The 15,878-nt window shown below is 40.4% G+C and overlaps 1 long non-coding RNA gene across 1 annotated transcript; it reads left to right on the top strand.

The window, feature by feature from the left end:
- Positions 1-7,990: 7,990 nt before the first annotated feature.
- LOC138856974 (uncharacterized) lies at positions 7,991-8,304 on the top strand. Its single transcript, XR_011395945.1, has 2 exons — positions 7,991-8,057; positions 8,116-8,304. It is a non-coding gene; the product is annotated as an uncharacterized lncRNA (long non-coding RNA).
- Positions 8,305-15,878: the final 7,574 nt, after the last annotated feature.

Raw genomic sequence — 15,878 nt, 5'->3', positions numbered from 1 at the left:
CCGTTAGTCGCCTTCCTAAACTTTTAGATATATCATAAACTCTGTACTGCTTCACTTATTTGTCCAGCTTTGATTTTTGTCGCCGTCTGATTACATAGATTTGATCCAGTTCCTTTGCTACCACTGTTATCGCAATATCATCCGCGAATCCGACTCTCTGCACTTCCATCGGTAGTGGAAGGCACCGCACACCGTCGTAGAGTACATTCCACAACAGTAGGCCGAGCACAGAACCCTGTGGTACTCCACCCGATACCGTATATTTTTTCGGTCTGTCATCGGTATCGTACAGCAACTGTCGAACTGACAGGTTACGTTCCAGGGCGCTTATTATATAAGGCCAATAAGCCGATTTAAATGGATTTTGTACATCGAATGTTACTACTGCGCAGTACTCCTTTGTGCGATACATCCATCTGTTTCCTTCGATTGCCTTGTTAGCGATATCAGTGACCTTTCTTATTGCATCAACGGTAGACTTCCGCTTCCGAAATCCGTATTGATTTTCGGAGAGACCCTGCTATTACTTTTCTAAGTGCGACTCTAATCGTAAACAGTCGCTGGCTTTTTTTTGGTGAAACACCTTTCTAAGGCATTGTGTAAACATTTATGTGAATGGTTTCGAACTGATTGATGTCAATACCAATCTCTGTGCCGCTCTAATCACATCCACGTCGTTGACTGTTTTGACATCCATTTCAACATGTCATATTGCTTGAGCCTGTAGTTTTCTTCTGACTGTGCTGGGAAGGGGGTTTCCACGATGGTTTAAGCCAATAGCTTGGGGCAGGTCGGTTTTTGTTCTTCGCCGCCTTTGAATTTCGACATTACTACCAACCAGTGTAAGCCACTGAGAAGAAGGAAGAGCCAGTGAGAACTACTGAGAACCAGTAAGAAACACTGAGAGTCAGTGAGAGCCACTGACAAGCAGGGATAGTCAGTAAGAGCCACTGAGAACCGGTCAGAGACAGGGAGCAACACAGAGATCCAGTAAGAGCCAGTGAGAGTCATTGAGGACTAGTGAGAGGCACTGAGAACCACCGAGGGCCCCTGAAAACAAGTGAGAGCCATTTAGACTCAGTGAGACCCAATGAGAACCAGTGAGAGTCAATGAGGACTAGTGAGAGGCACTGAGACCGACCGAGGGCCACTGAGAACCATTTAGACTCTGTGAGAGCCAGTGAAACCCACTGAGAACCAGTGAAAGCCATTGAGAACCACTTAGAGACAGTGAGAACCAGTGAGAGCCAGTGAGAATTACTGAAAGCGTGAGTCAAGCGATCTTTTGAAAATAATTATAAATGTTGTGGGAAATCCTCTTTGTAGAGTATTTAGTGGGCTGAAATTTTCGTTTCTTCAAACTATTTCAAGCTTCCGATCACGCCAAAGTGTTCGGATCGTCTGTTCTTCCTGTTTTGTCTGTAGTTTTCACTAGAAACTATTTCTATTTCCCTAGCAGTTTCTTCTTCCTTTGTCTAGTCTAGTTCTAAGGAAATATTCTTAATAATATGTGTACTTCAGCCGTGCCACGTTTTGTCGTATTTACCTTATTTATTTGAATAAAAAGTTATTTTCACTGTGATTCGCTTTTGTCCACTTGAAATCCGCTTAAGCCTTGTTATATTCAGTAAAAATACATATATCTACATACTTATGTTGCCTTCGCATGGATCATCCTTACATCAATGCCCGCCTTGGAGCGTGATTACTTTGTTGCGGCAGCGACAAGCAACACAGAAGAAGTTAACATTTTAGGCGATTAATTTTGCTTTTTTCTCCAGTTTTCATTGTTGTTGAAATTTGTTTCTCATTATTGATTTTGTATACTAATTCTTTCCTGTTTCATTGCTCGAACGTTTATTTACACATCGTTGAACAAAGATCATCAACCCTATGCCAAAGCACTAAGCAGCAAGTCACATAGCTAGCCGGCTGTAAAACTGATGTTGCAGGTAAAGTCAAGTTATTATATTATTATAATAACAAAAAGGTGTTTATTTTGTCTTTCCACAAGTGAATAAAATCACATACTTCCTTTTGCTAAGCTTTTAATTTTATTTTCCGTTTTAGTTGTTGTTCTTGTTGTTATTGAGGCTCTTAATATGGACTTGTATGAAAGGCATGGAAAGGGGGAACAGTTACGCAAGTAAGTCGATCGAAGTGTAACCGTAAATAACTAAGGCTCTGGCAAGTCACTAGATAGAAAAGAAAAGATCGGCAAAGGGAAGGTTTTCCGGGCTTTTTATCTCTCGACCCTGTGTGTGGATAAACATTTCATTTGTTGCAACAATCGAGCTATGACTCTGCTATGCACAGTAAAAAGTAAACTTGCTTAACTCGTCTTTCTAAATTTAGAGGTTTATAGGTGGTATGAACGGCTTCAGCTCACTGATGAAAGATGCGCTCCCCATTAAAGAAGTGGCTCTTTGGTCGGTATTAATATATCCTCTATAAAATTTTAACTGACGACAGTTTACGATATGTGTGAGTACGATTTTATTGAGATCCAGTCCCTGGCAAACAGCTCTGTATAATATTTTGCCCTGAAGAATCTGCGATTATAAATGATTCTCCATTGCATAACGATGCTTTCATGGCTTATGCCCTCGAGTTTCCTTAACTAGTCATTGTTATTCCTTATAACCCCGGTTGTGAATTTTTATGACGTCCAATACCTTGTCCTAACCATTTCTTTTAACATGCGATAAACTCTGTCTCGTGTGCTCATATGTAAAATAAAGTTTAGTTACATACAAACACACGCGCATACATAGGGATGTTGCGTTTTTTTTTTTTATGGATACGCAAAAGATTCGTGTAAATCTTTCAAAGATGTAACATACAATAATGCTCATTTATTTATATTCCCCTATAAGGACGTCTTAGTTTTGTATTGCAGTATCTCGGGACTGCGCTCGGTCTTTCAATTACTTCATCTTCGCTGGCCTTTTGCATAATATACGATATTATGCCGCATACTGTATCCCACCCAATTTGGGAGGATAGCATATGACTCACAACATCAACGGAACGTATTGGTAGAGGTTTCCCTAGTTTCTCAGATAGTATTCGTCTTTCATTTCGGAAACGGTCACATTTTACCACGAAGTGATCTTCCGTTTTAATGTTATTTTCACAGTACATGCAATAAGTTGTTTCAACGTGCTTGTATTTATATAGTTATGCTCTGAAGCAGCCATGGCCAAACAAATGAAATCCGGGACCTTTTTTTGCTAGTTTTGTGACGGTGTCTATGGCATCCACGGTGCTTCGTCCTTTTCGGAAACCAAACGGCGTTGAGTCCAATCCACAGTCTCCTTCGACTTTCTCAAGCCGTTTGCATATTATAGTTTTCAGGATCTTTCCTGCCGTATTGATCATGCAGAGAGGGCGATACGATGAGGGTTCTTCTGCTTGATAACAAAATTGGGTATTCCGTCCAGATCAGGTGCTTTTCCGATCTTTATTCTTGTCACAACATGTTTCAGTTTCTCATGGGACACTTGCGGGATTTTATCCATGTTTATTCGAAAAACTGACACTCGCATGGGTTCACATCTTGGAAACAGGGCACTAACTATCTAGCGCAAGGTGATGGGAGATATAGGGGCTCCAAGGGTCATTTTCTACCTGTGACAAGAGCAGGTTGAACTAGTTTTTCTTACTCTTCGCTATTGCTTTATGTAGCTCTTTCCGCTTCTTCCGGAAGTTGACAGGGAGTTCCTCAAAATCGCGTCTTCCTCTAGCCCGTTGTTGCCTACGTCGAAACCTGAAGCATTCAGTTCTCAGCTGAGCAATTTCTTTGGACCACCAGTACAAGGGTGCTTTGTGTACCCTGTTCTTCCTTCGTGGCATTGCGGCATTGCAGACCCCTGCCTTTAATAAAAGTTGGTTTGCGTCCATTGTCAAGCAGTACTAAGTCGAGATTTGCGAATGATGATAGTAGGGCTGTGCGTTGTGAGCTTGAAGAGCATGTTCTGAAATTGCGTAAGAGATAGGCTGGGGGCAGCGCAGCAACTATAGAAATATATATGGCTTTTTTCTTTGCATATACAAAGCCATTTTCTTGAATTTGGGAGCTTCTTCAATTGTGATTGCTAAAAGTCCATATTGCGGATTTTGAGCTTTTGTCTTTAGTCCAGTTTATGTCACTACTGGAGGTTTTGTACTGTTCGCTGAGTAGTAGTACGCCTGTGTTGAGGTCTGATGCAGTTTTCGTCAGTAGTGCGTGGGCTGCTGAGGAGTGGTTTAGGTTCAGTTTATCTGAGGTTTTTCAACAGCCTTTTTGTACGCCGGGCAGCTGTAACTGGCAGTTGGGTGCTTATTTCCACCTTGTGAGCATAGCTTCCACAGAGGGTCTTTACTACAACCTTTTGCGGTGTGACCTTTCTCTCCGCATCTGAAACAAGAGACAGTAAGATCTCTAGTGTTATTAAGATCTCTAAGATCTCTACACATGGTGATGTGACATTTGCTATTTGTAAGCCCCAAACTGTATGTGGCATATTCACTCATATTTCATATTCATACGCTATTAGTTACTCCAAATTATCTCTCTCATTTCCATACCTCGGGCAGGAAAATAGGATGTGCAGCGCGTTTTCTCCGCTACTGTCACAGAGGGTCAGGTAGAAATCCGTTTCTCCATGTTTCCCTTCTAGACATGCCTGCACGCTATCCAATAAACCTGTGGGTCCATCTCCCATTCGTTGCTGTGTCCCTTCGTTTCTACCATTCATTGATGCTTATTTGCCTTTAATTTTTTATTGCATCAACGGTAGACTTCCGCTTCCGAAATCCGTATTGGTTTTGCTAATACTTCCTTTTGCTAAGCTTTTAATTTTATTTTCCGTTTTAGTTGTTGTTCTTTTTGTTATTGAGGCTCTTAATATGGACTTGTATGAAAGGCATGGAAAGGGGGAAAAGTTACGCAAGTGAGTCGATCGAAGTGTAACCGTAAAAAACTAAGGCTCTGAAAAGTCACTAGATAGAAAAAAAGGTCGACAAAGGGAAGATTTTCCAGGATTTTTATCTCTCGACCCTGTGTGTGGGTAAACATTTCATTTGTTGCAACAATCGAGCTATGACTCTGCTATGCACAGTAAAAAGTGGACTTGCTTAACTCGTCTTTCTAAAATTAGAGGTTTATAGGTGGTATGAACGGCTTCAGCTCACTGATGAAAGACGCGCTCCCCATTGAAGAAGTGGCTCTTTGGTCGGTATTAATATATCCTCTATAAAATTTTAACTGACGACAGTTTACGATATATGTGAGTACGATTTTATTGAGATCCAGTCCCTGGCAAACAGCTCTGTATAATATTTTGCTCTGAAGAATCTGCGATTATAAATGATTCTCCATTGCATAACGATGCTTTCATGGCTTATGCCCTCGAGTTTCCTTAACTAGTCATTGTTATTCTTTATAACCCCGGTTGTGAATTTTTATGACGTCCAACACCTTGTCCTAACCATTTCTTTTAACATGCGATAAACTCTGTCTCATGTACTCATATGTAAAATAAAGTTTAGTTACATACAAACACACGCGCATACATTAGTATGTTTTAATTTTTTTTTATGGATACGCAAAAGATTCGTGTAAAACTTCCAAAGATGTAACATAAAATAATGCTCATTTATTTATATTCCCCTATAAGGACGTCTTAGTTTGGTATTGCAGTATCTCGGGACTGCGCTCGGTCTTTCAGCTACTTCATCATCGCTGGCCGTTTGCATAATATACGATATTATGCCGCATAATGAATCCCAGCCAATTTAGGAGGATAGCATATGACTCACAACACCAACGTAACGTATTGGTAGAGGTTTCCCTAGTTTCTCAGATAGTATTCGTCTATCATTTCTGATGATTCATGATCTTCCGTTTTAATGTTGTTTTTACAGTACATGCAATAAGTTGTTTCAACGTGCTTGTATTTATATAGTTATGCTTTGAAGCAGCCGTGGCCAAACAAATGAAATCCGTATTGGTTTTCGGAGAGACCCTGCTATTACTTTTCTAAGTGCGATTCTAATCGTACACAGATTATCCGATCTAGTATCTTGCCAAGTATGTCCAGCATGCAAAGAGGTCGATAAGAGCTGGGCTCGCCGGTTATTTTATTTGGCTTCTGTAACAAAACAAGTCGCTGGGTTTTCCAAATTTTCGGAGAAACACCTTTCTAAGGCATTGTGTAAACATTTATGTGAATGGTTTCGCCCTGATTGATGTCATTACCAATCTCTGTGGATCACGTCCACGTCGTTGACTGTTTTAACATCCATTTCAACTGTCCCTCTACTTGAGCCTGTAGTTTTTCTTGTGGCTGTGCTGGGAAGAGGGTTTCCACGATGGTTTTCAATAGCTTGGGGCAAGTCGGTTTTTGCCCTTTACTGCCTTTGAATTTCAACCAGTGTAAGCCACTGAGAAGAAGGAAGAGCCAGTGAGAGACAGTAAGAACTACTGAGAACTAGTAAGAAACACTGAGAGTCTACTGAGAATCGCTGAGAGCCATTGGGAACCAGTGAGAGACATTGAGAAGCAGTGAGAGTCACTGAGAACCAGTGAGAGCCATTAAGACTCAGTGAGAACCAGTGAGACCCACTGGGAACCAGTGAGACCCACTGGGAACCAGTGAGAGCCACTGAGAACCAGTTAGGATCAGTGAGAGCCACTGGGAAACAGTGAAAGCATGTCAGAACCAGTGTGAGTCAAGCGATCTTTTGAAAATAATTATAAATGTTGTGGGAAATCCTCTTTATAGAGTATTTAGTGTTCTGCAGTCTTCGTTTCTTCAAACTATTTCATACCTACTAACTCTAGACTTCAAGATTTTTATAATGTAAAAAAAAATAACTGCAGCTTATATACACGATAATAGTTCATCACGAAATCTCAACGTGATTCGCTTTTGTCCACTTGAAATCCGCTTAAGCCTTGTTATATTCAGAAAAAATACATATATCTACATATTTTGTTGCCTTCGCATGGATCATCCTTCCATCACTGCCCGCCTTGGAGCGTGCTGACTTTGTGGCGGCAGCGGCAAACAACACAGAAGAAGTTAACATTTTAGGCGATTAATTTTGCCTTTTTCTCCAGTTTTCATTTTTGCTGAAATTTGTTTCTCATTATTGATTTTGTATTCTAATTCTTTCCTGTTTCATTGCTCGAACGTCTGTTTACAAATCGTTGAACAAAGATCATCGACCCTACGCCAAAGCACTAAGCAGCAATTCACATAGCTACATACTTGTAGACATTGCAGGGAAAGTCAGTGATTTTGTCTTTCCCCAAGTGAATAAAATCACATACTTCCATTTGCTAAGCTTTTAATTTTATTTTCCGTTTTAGTTGTTGTTCTTGTAGTCATTGCGGCTCTTGTTGTTGATACAAAAAATGACAACATGCTAAAATTGTCAAAGTGCATTATTTAAGTTACCAAAACGGAAAAAGCAGCGTTTCAGTAGAAATGAAAAGACACCAGGCAAGGAATCGCATATAAATAAGGCACAAACAAATTTTCGAGAACAATGCTAGCAAAAATAACTAAAAAAAATACATTTTGAAAATCCAAAACAAGCGCCAGTAGCCCACATTTCTTGCCTTGTGGAGCAGGGCTGAGCGTTTTCTTCTCTATGCAATTGAAGAAGTGGCTCTTTGGTCGGTAAGATCTATCCTCTATAAAATTTTAGCTGACGACAGTTTATAATATTATATGTGAGTACGATTTTATTGAGATCCAGTTCCTGGCAAACAGCTTTGTATAATATTTTGGTATACAAAATCTGCGATTATAAATGATTCTCCATTGCATTACGATGCTTTCATGTTTTATGTCCTCGAGTTTCCTTAACTAGTCTTTGTTATTCTTTATAACCCCGGATGTGAAGTTTTATGACGTCCAATACCTTGTCCTAACCACTTCTTTTAACATGCGATGAACTCTGTCTCGTGTGCTCGAATGTAAAATAAAGATTAGTTACATACATACACACGCGCATACATAGGGATGTTGTGTTTTTCTTTTTTTATGGATACGCAAAAGATTCGTGTAAATCTTTCAAAAATGTAATATACAATAATGCTCATTTATTTGTATTCCCTTATAGAGACGTCTTAGTTTTGTACTGCAGTATCTCGGGACTGCGCTCTCGGTCTTTCAGCTACTTCATCGTCGCTGGCCTTTTGCATAATATACGATATTATGCCGCATACTGTATCCCAGCCAATTTGGGAGGATAGTATGACTCACAACATCAACATGATGCAGTTTTTGTCAGTAGTGCGTGGGCTGCTGAGCAGTGGTTTAGGTTCAGTTCATCTGGGGTTTTTCAACAGCCTTTTTGTACGCTGGGCAGCTGTAACTGGCAGTTTGGCTTCTGTTACCAAAACGGAAAAAGCAGCGTTTCAGTTGAAATGAAAAGACACCAGGCAAGGAATCGCATATGAATAAGGCACAAACAAATTTTCGAAAACAATGCCAGCAAAAATAACTAAAAAAAATACATTTTGAAAATCCAAAACAAGCGCCAGTAGCCCACATTTCTTGACTTGAGGAGCAGTGTTGAGCGTTTTCTTCTCTATGCAATTGAAGAAGTGGCTCTTTGGTCGCTATTAATCTATCCTCTATAAAATTTTAACTGACGACAGTTTATGATATGTGAGTGCGATTTTATTGAGATCCAGTTCGTGGCAAACAGCTTTGTATAATATTTTAATATAAAAAATCTGCGATTATAAATGATTCTCCATTGCATAACGATGCTTTCATGTTTTATGTCCTCGAGTTTCTTTAACTAGTCATTGTTATTCTTTATAACCCCGGTTGTGAAGTTTTATGACGTCCAATACCTTGTCCTAACCATTTCTTTTAACATGCGATGAACTCAGCCTCGTGTGCTCGAATGTAAAATAAAGTTTAGTTACATACATATACACGCGCAAATCTTTCAAAGATGTAATATACAATAATGCTCATTTATTTGTATTCCCTTATAGGGACGTCTTAGTTTTGTATTGCAGTATCTCGGGACTGCGCTCTCGGTCTTTCAGCTACTTCATCTTCGCTGGCCTTTTGCATAATATACGATATTATGCCGCATACTGTATCCCAGCCAATTTGGGAGGATAGCATATGACTCACAACATCAACGGAACGTATTGGTAGAGGTTTCCCTAGTTTCTCAGATAGTATTCGTCTCTCATTTCGGAAACGGACACATTTTACCACGAAGTGATCTTCCGTTTTAATGTTATTTTCACAGTACATGCAATAAGGTGTTTCAACGTGCTTGTATTTATATAGCTATGCTCTGAAGCAGCTGTGGCCAAACAAATGAAATCCGGGACCTTTATAACTCCATCGCCATCTACTTCCCTACAATGCTTTTTTTGCTACTTTTGTGACGGTGTCTATGGCATCCACGGTGCTTCGTCCTTTCCGGAAACCAAACGGCATTGTGTCCAATCCACAGTCTCCTTCGACTTTCTCAAGCCGTTTGCATATTATAGTTTTCAGGATCTTTCCTGCCGTATTGATCATGCAGAGAGGGCGATACGATAAGGGTTCTTCCGGAAGTTTGTCACCCTTTGGGAGAAGAACGAGCCGTTGCCGCTTCCAGTCTTTTGGAAAAATCCCTTCTCTCTAACAACTTGTATACGCTTGACGAAACAGTTCGGGGTTTCTTTTTGTGACGTGCTTAATAACGAAATTGGGTATTCTGTCCAGGCCAGGTGCTTTTCCGATCTTTATTCTTGTCACAGCATGTTTCAGTTTCTCATGGGACACTCGCGATTTCATCCATGTTTATTCGAAAAATTTACATTCGCATGGGTTCACATCTTGGAAACAGGGCACTAACTATCTAGCGCAAGGTGATGGGAGATATAGGGGCTCTTCTTAATTTTCACAGTACATGCAACTCTAACTATCTAGCGCAAGGTGATGGGAGATATAGGGGCTCTTCTTAATTTTCCCAGTTCCCTCATCACTATCTAATAAGCTTTTCCCCAAGGGTCATTTTCTACCTGTGACAAGAGCAGGTTGAACTCGTTTTTCCTACTCTTCGTTATTGCTTTATGTAGCTCTTTCCGCTTCTTCCGGAAGTTGACAAGGAGTTCCTCAAAATCGCGTCTTCCTCTAGCCCGTTGTTGCCTACGTCAAAACCTGAAGCATTCAGTTCTCAGCTGAGCGATTTCTTTGGACCACCAGTACGAGGGTGCTTTGTTTACCCTGTACACACGCGCATACATAGGGATGTTGTGTTTTTCTTTCTTTATGGATACGCAAAAGATTCGTGTAAATCTTTCAAAGATGTAATATACAATAATGCTCATTTATATGATTCCCTTATAGGGACGTCTTAGTTTTGTATTACAGTATCTCGGGACTGCGCTCTCGGTCTTTCAGCTACTTCATCTTCGCTGGCCTTTTGCATAATATACGATATTATGCCGCATACCGTATCCCAGCCAATTTGGGAGAATAGCATATGACTCACAACATCAACGGAACGTATTGGTAGAGGTTTCCCTAGTTTTTCAGATAGTATTCGTCTTTCATTTCGGAAACGGACACATTTTACCACGAAGTGATCTTCCGTTTTAATGTTATTTTCACAGAACATGCAATAAGGTGTTTCAACGTGCTTGTATTTATATAGTTATGCTCTGAAGCAGCCGTGGCCAAACAAATGAAATCCGGGACCTTTTTTTGCTAGTTTTGTGACGGTGTCTATGGCATCCACGGTACTTCGTCCTTTCCGGAAACCAAACAGCATTGAGTCCAATCCACAGTCTCCTTCGACTTTCTCAAGCCGTTTGCATATTATAGTTTTCAGGATTTTTCCTGCCGTATTGATCATGCAGAGAGGGCGATACTATGAGGGTTCTTCTGTTTGATAACGAAATTGGGTATTCCGTCCAGACCAGGTGCTTTTCCGATCTTTATTCTTGTCACAGCATGTTTCAGTTTCTCATGGGACACTTGCGGGATTTCATCCATGTTTATTCGAAAAACTGACACTCGCATGGGTTCACATCTTGGAAACAGGGCACTAACTATCTAGCACAAGGGGATGGGAGATATAGGGGCTCTTCTTGCTTTTCCCAGTTTCCTCATCACTATCTAATAAGCTTTTCCCCAAGGTCATTTTCTACCTGTGACAAGAGCAGGTTGAACTCGTTTTTCTTACTCTTCGCTATTGCTTTATGTAGCTCTTTCCGCTTCTTCCGGAAGTTGACAGGGAGTTCCTCAAAATCGCGTCTTCCTCTAGCCCGTTGTTGCCTACGTCGAAACCTGAAGCATTCAGTTCTCAGCTGAGCGATTTCTTTGGACCACCAGTACGAGGGTGCTTTGTTTACCCTGTTCTACCTTCGTGGCATTGCGGCATGGCAGACCACTGCCTTTAATAAAAGTTAGTTTGCGTCCATTGTCAAGAAGTACTAAGTCGAGCATTGCGAATGATGATAGTAGGGCTGTGCGTTGTGATCTTGAAGAGCATGTTCTGAAATTGCGTAAGAGATAGGTTGGGGGCAGCGCAGCAACTATAGAAATATATGACTTTTTTCTTTGCATATACAAAGCCATTTTCTTGAATTTGGGAGCTTCTTCAATGGTGATTGCTAAAAGTCCATATTGCGGATTTTGAGCTTTTGTCTTTAGTCCAGTTTATGTCATTACTGGAGGTTTTGTACTGTTCGCTGAGTAGTAGTACGTCTGTGTTGAGGTCTGATGCAGTTTTTGTCAGTAGTGCGTGGGCTGCTGAGCAGTGGTTTAGGTTCAGTTCATCTGATGTTTTTCAACAGCCTTTCTGTACGCTGGGCAGCTGTAACTGGCAGTTGGGTGCTTATTTCCACCTTGTGAGCATAGCACACACAGAGGGTCTTTACTACAACCTTTTGCGGTGTGACCTTTCTTTTCGCATCTGAAACAAGAGCCAGTAAGATCTCTAGTGTTATTAAGATCTCTAAGATCCCTACACATAGTGATGTGACATTTGCTATTTGTAAGCCCCAAACTGCATATGGCATATTCATTCATATTTCATATTCATCCGCTATTAGTTTCTCTAAATCATCTCTCTCATTTCCATACCTCGGGCGGGAAAATAGGATGTGCAGCGCGTTTTCTCCGCTACTGTCACAGAGGGAATAGTTTGTTCTGTCATCATGGCCGTATTTGTGGAGATATTTTCTGAAACTACTGTGCCCCGTCAAAAACTGTGTTAGGTAGAAATCCGTTTCTCCATGTTTCCTTTCTAGACATGCCTGCACGCTATCCAATAAACCTGTGGGTCCATCTTCCCTTCGTTGCTGTGTCCCTTCGTTTCTGCCATTCATTGATGCTTATTTGCCTTTAATTTTTTATTGCATCAACGGTAGACTTCCTCTTCCGAAATCCGTATTGGTTTTCGGAGGGACCCTGCTATTACTTTTCTAAGTGCGACTCTAATCGTACACAGATAATCCGATCTATTATCTTGCCAAGTATATCCAGCATGCAAAGAGGTCGATAAGAGCTGGGGTCGCCGGTTATTTTATTTGGCTTCTGTAACAAAACCAGTCGCTGGTTTTCCCAAATTTTCGGAGAAACACCTTTCTAAGGCATTGAGTAAACATTTATGTGAGTGCTTTCGCCCTGATTGATGTCATTACCAATCTCTGTGAATCACATCCACGTCGTTGAGCCTGTAGTTTTTCTAGTGGATTTCCACGATGGTTTTCAATAGCTTGGAGCAGTTTCAGTGAGAGACAGTTAGAACTACTGAGAACTAGTAAGAAATACTGAGAGTCAGTGAGAGCCACTGGGAAACAGTGAAAGCATGTCAAACCAGTGTGAGTCAAGCGATCTTTTGAAAATTATTATAAATGTTGTGGGAAATCCTCTTTATAGAGTATTTAGTGTTCTTAAGTCTTCGTTTCTTCAAACTTTTTCATACCTACTAACTCTAGACTTCAAGATTGTTGTAATGTAAAAAAACAATAACTGCAGCTTATATACACCATAATAGGTCATCACGAAATCTCAACGTGATACGCTTTTGTCCACTTGAAATCCGCTTAAGCCTTGTTATATTCAGTAACAATATATACTTGTATACATATATCTACATACTTACGTTGCCTTCGCATGGATCATCCTTACATAAATGGGTTTAGAGCGTGCTGACTTTGTGGCGGCAGCGGCAAACTTTGCTTTTTTCTCCAGTTTTCATTGTTGCTGAAATTTGTTTCTCATTGTTGATTTTGTATACTAATTCTTTCCTGTTTCATTGCTCGAACGTTTGTTTACAAATCGTTGAACAAAGATCATCTACCCTACGCCAAAGCACTAAGCAGCAAGTCACATAGCTACATACTTGTAAACATTGCAGGCAAAGTCAAGTTATTATTATAATAACAAAAAGATGTTGATTTTGTCTTTCCACAAGTGAATAAAATCACATACTTCCATTTGCTAAGCTTTTAATTTTATTTTCCGTTTTAGTTGTTGTTCTTGTAGTTATTGCGGCTCTTGTTGTTGTTGTTGTTTCAGTTGAAATGAAAAGACACCAGGCAAGGAATCGCATATGAATAAGGCACAAACAAATTTTCGAAAACAATGCCAGCAAAAATAACTAAAAAAAATACATTTTGAAAATCCAAAACAAGCGCCAGTAGCCCACATTTCTTGACTTGAGGAGCAGTGTTGAGCGTTTTCTTCTCTATGCAATTGAAGAAGTGGCTCTTTGGTCGGTATTAATCTATCCTCTATAAAATTTTAACTGACTACAGTTTATGATATGTGAGTACGATTTTATTGAGATCCAGTTCGTGGCAAACAGCTTTGTATAATATTTTGGTATAAAAAATCTGCGATTATAAATGATTCTCCATTGCATAACGATGCTTTCATGTTTTATGTCCTCGAGTTTCTTTAACTAGTCATTGTTATTCTTTATAACCCCGGTTGTGAAGTTTTATGACGTCCAATACCTTGTCCTAACCATTTCTTTTAACATGCGATGAACTCTGTCTCGTGTGCTCGAATGTAAAATAAAGTTTAGTTACATACATATACACGCGCATACATAGAGATGTTGTGTTTTTCTTTCTTTATGGATACGCAAAAGATTCGTGTAAAGATTTCAAAGATGTGATATACAATAATGCTCATTTATTTGTATTCCCTTATAGGGACGTCTTAGTTTTGTATTGCAGTATCTCGGGACTGCGCTCTCGGTCTTTCAGCTACTTCATCTTCGCTGGCCTTTTGCATAATATACGATATTATGCCGCATACTGTATCCCAGCCAATTTGGGAGCATAGCATATGACTCACAACATCAACGGAACGTATTGGTAGAGGTTTCCCTAGTTTCTCAGATAGTATTCGTCTTTCATTTCGGAAACGGACACATTTTACCACGAAGTGATCTTCCGTTTTAATGTTATTTTCACAGAACATGCAATAAGGTGTTTCAACGTGCTTGTATTTATATAGTTATGCTCTGAAGCAGCCGTGGCCAAACAAATGAAATCCGGGACCTTTTTTTGCTAGTTTTGTGACGGTGTCTATGGCATCCACGGTACTTCGTCCTTTCCGGAAACCAAACAGCATTGAGTCCAATCCACAGTCTCCTTCGACTTTCTCAAGCCGTTTGCATATTATAGTTTTCAGGATTTTTCCTGCCGTATTGATCATGCAGAGAGGGCGATACTATGAGGGTTCTTCTGTTTGATAACGAAATTGGGTATTCCGTCCAGACCAGGTGCTTTTCCGATCTTTATTCTTGTCACAGCATGTTTCAGTTTCTCATGGGACACTTGCGGGATTTCATCCATGTTTATTCGAAAAACTGACACTCGCATGGGTTCACATCTTGGAAACAGGGCACTAACTATCTAGCACAAGGGGGTGGGAGATATAGGGGCTCTTCTTGCTTTTCCCAGTTTCCTCATCACTATCTAATAAGCTTTTCCCCAAGGTCATTTTCTACCTGTGACAAGAGCAGGTTGAACTCGTTTTTCTTACTCTTCGCTATTGCTTTATGTAGCTCTTTCCGCTTCTTCCGGAAGTTGACAGGGAGTTCCTCAAAATCGCGTCTTCCTCTAGCCCGTTGTTGCCTACGTCGAAACCTGAAGCATTCAGTTCTCAGCTGAGCGATTTCTTTGGACCACCAGTACGAGGGTGCTTTGTTTACCCTGTTCTACCTTCGTGGCATTGCGGCATGGCAGACCACTGCCTTTAATAAAAGTTGGTTTGCGTCCATTGTCAAGAAGTACTAAGTCGAGCATTGCGAATGATGATAGTAGGGCTGTGCGTTGTGATCTTGAAGAGCATGTTCTGAAATTGCGTAAGAGATAGGTTGGGGGCAGCGCAGCAACTATAGAAATATATGACTTTTTTCTTTGCATATACAAAGCCATTTTCTTGAATTTGGGAGCTTCTTCAATGGTGATTGCTAAAAGTCCATATTGCGGATTTTGAGCTTTTGTCTTTAGTCCAGTTTATGTCATTACTGGAGGTTTTGTACTGTTCGCTGAGTAGTAGTACGTCTGTGTTGAGGTCTGATGCAGTTTTTGTCAGTAGTGCGTGGGCTGCTGAGCAGTGGTTTAGGTTCAGTTCATCTGATGTTTTTCAACAGCCTTTTTGTACGCTGGGCAGCTGTAACTGGCAGTTGAGTGCTTATTTCCACCTTGTGAGCATAGCACACACAGAGGGTCTTTACTACAACCTTTTGCGGTGTGACCTTTCTTTTCGCATCTGAAACAAGAGCCAGTAAGATCTCTAGTGTTATTAAGATCTCTAAGATCCCTACACATAGTGATGTGACATTTGCTATTTGTAAGCCCCAAACTGCATATGGCATATTCATTCATATTTCATATT

Source organism: Bactrocera oleae, chromosome 4 (assembly GCF_042242935.1).
Source record: "Bactrocera oleae isolate idBacOlea1 chromosome 4, idBacOlea1, whole genome shotgun sequence".
NCBI classification, from domain to species: domain Eukaryota; kingdom Metazoa; phylum Arthropoda; class Insecta; order Diptera; family Tephritidae; genus Bactrocera; species Bactrocera oleae.
Note: the sequence above shows the minus strand (reverse complement) of the source record. Positions and strands in the feature narration are given on the sequence as shown.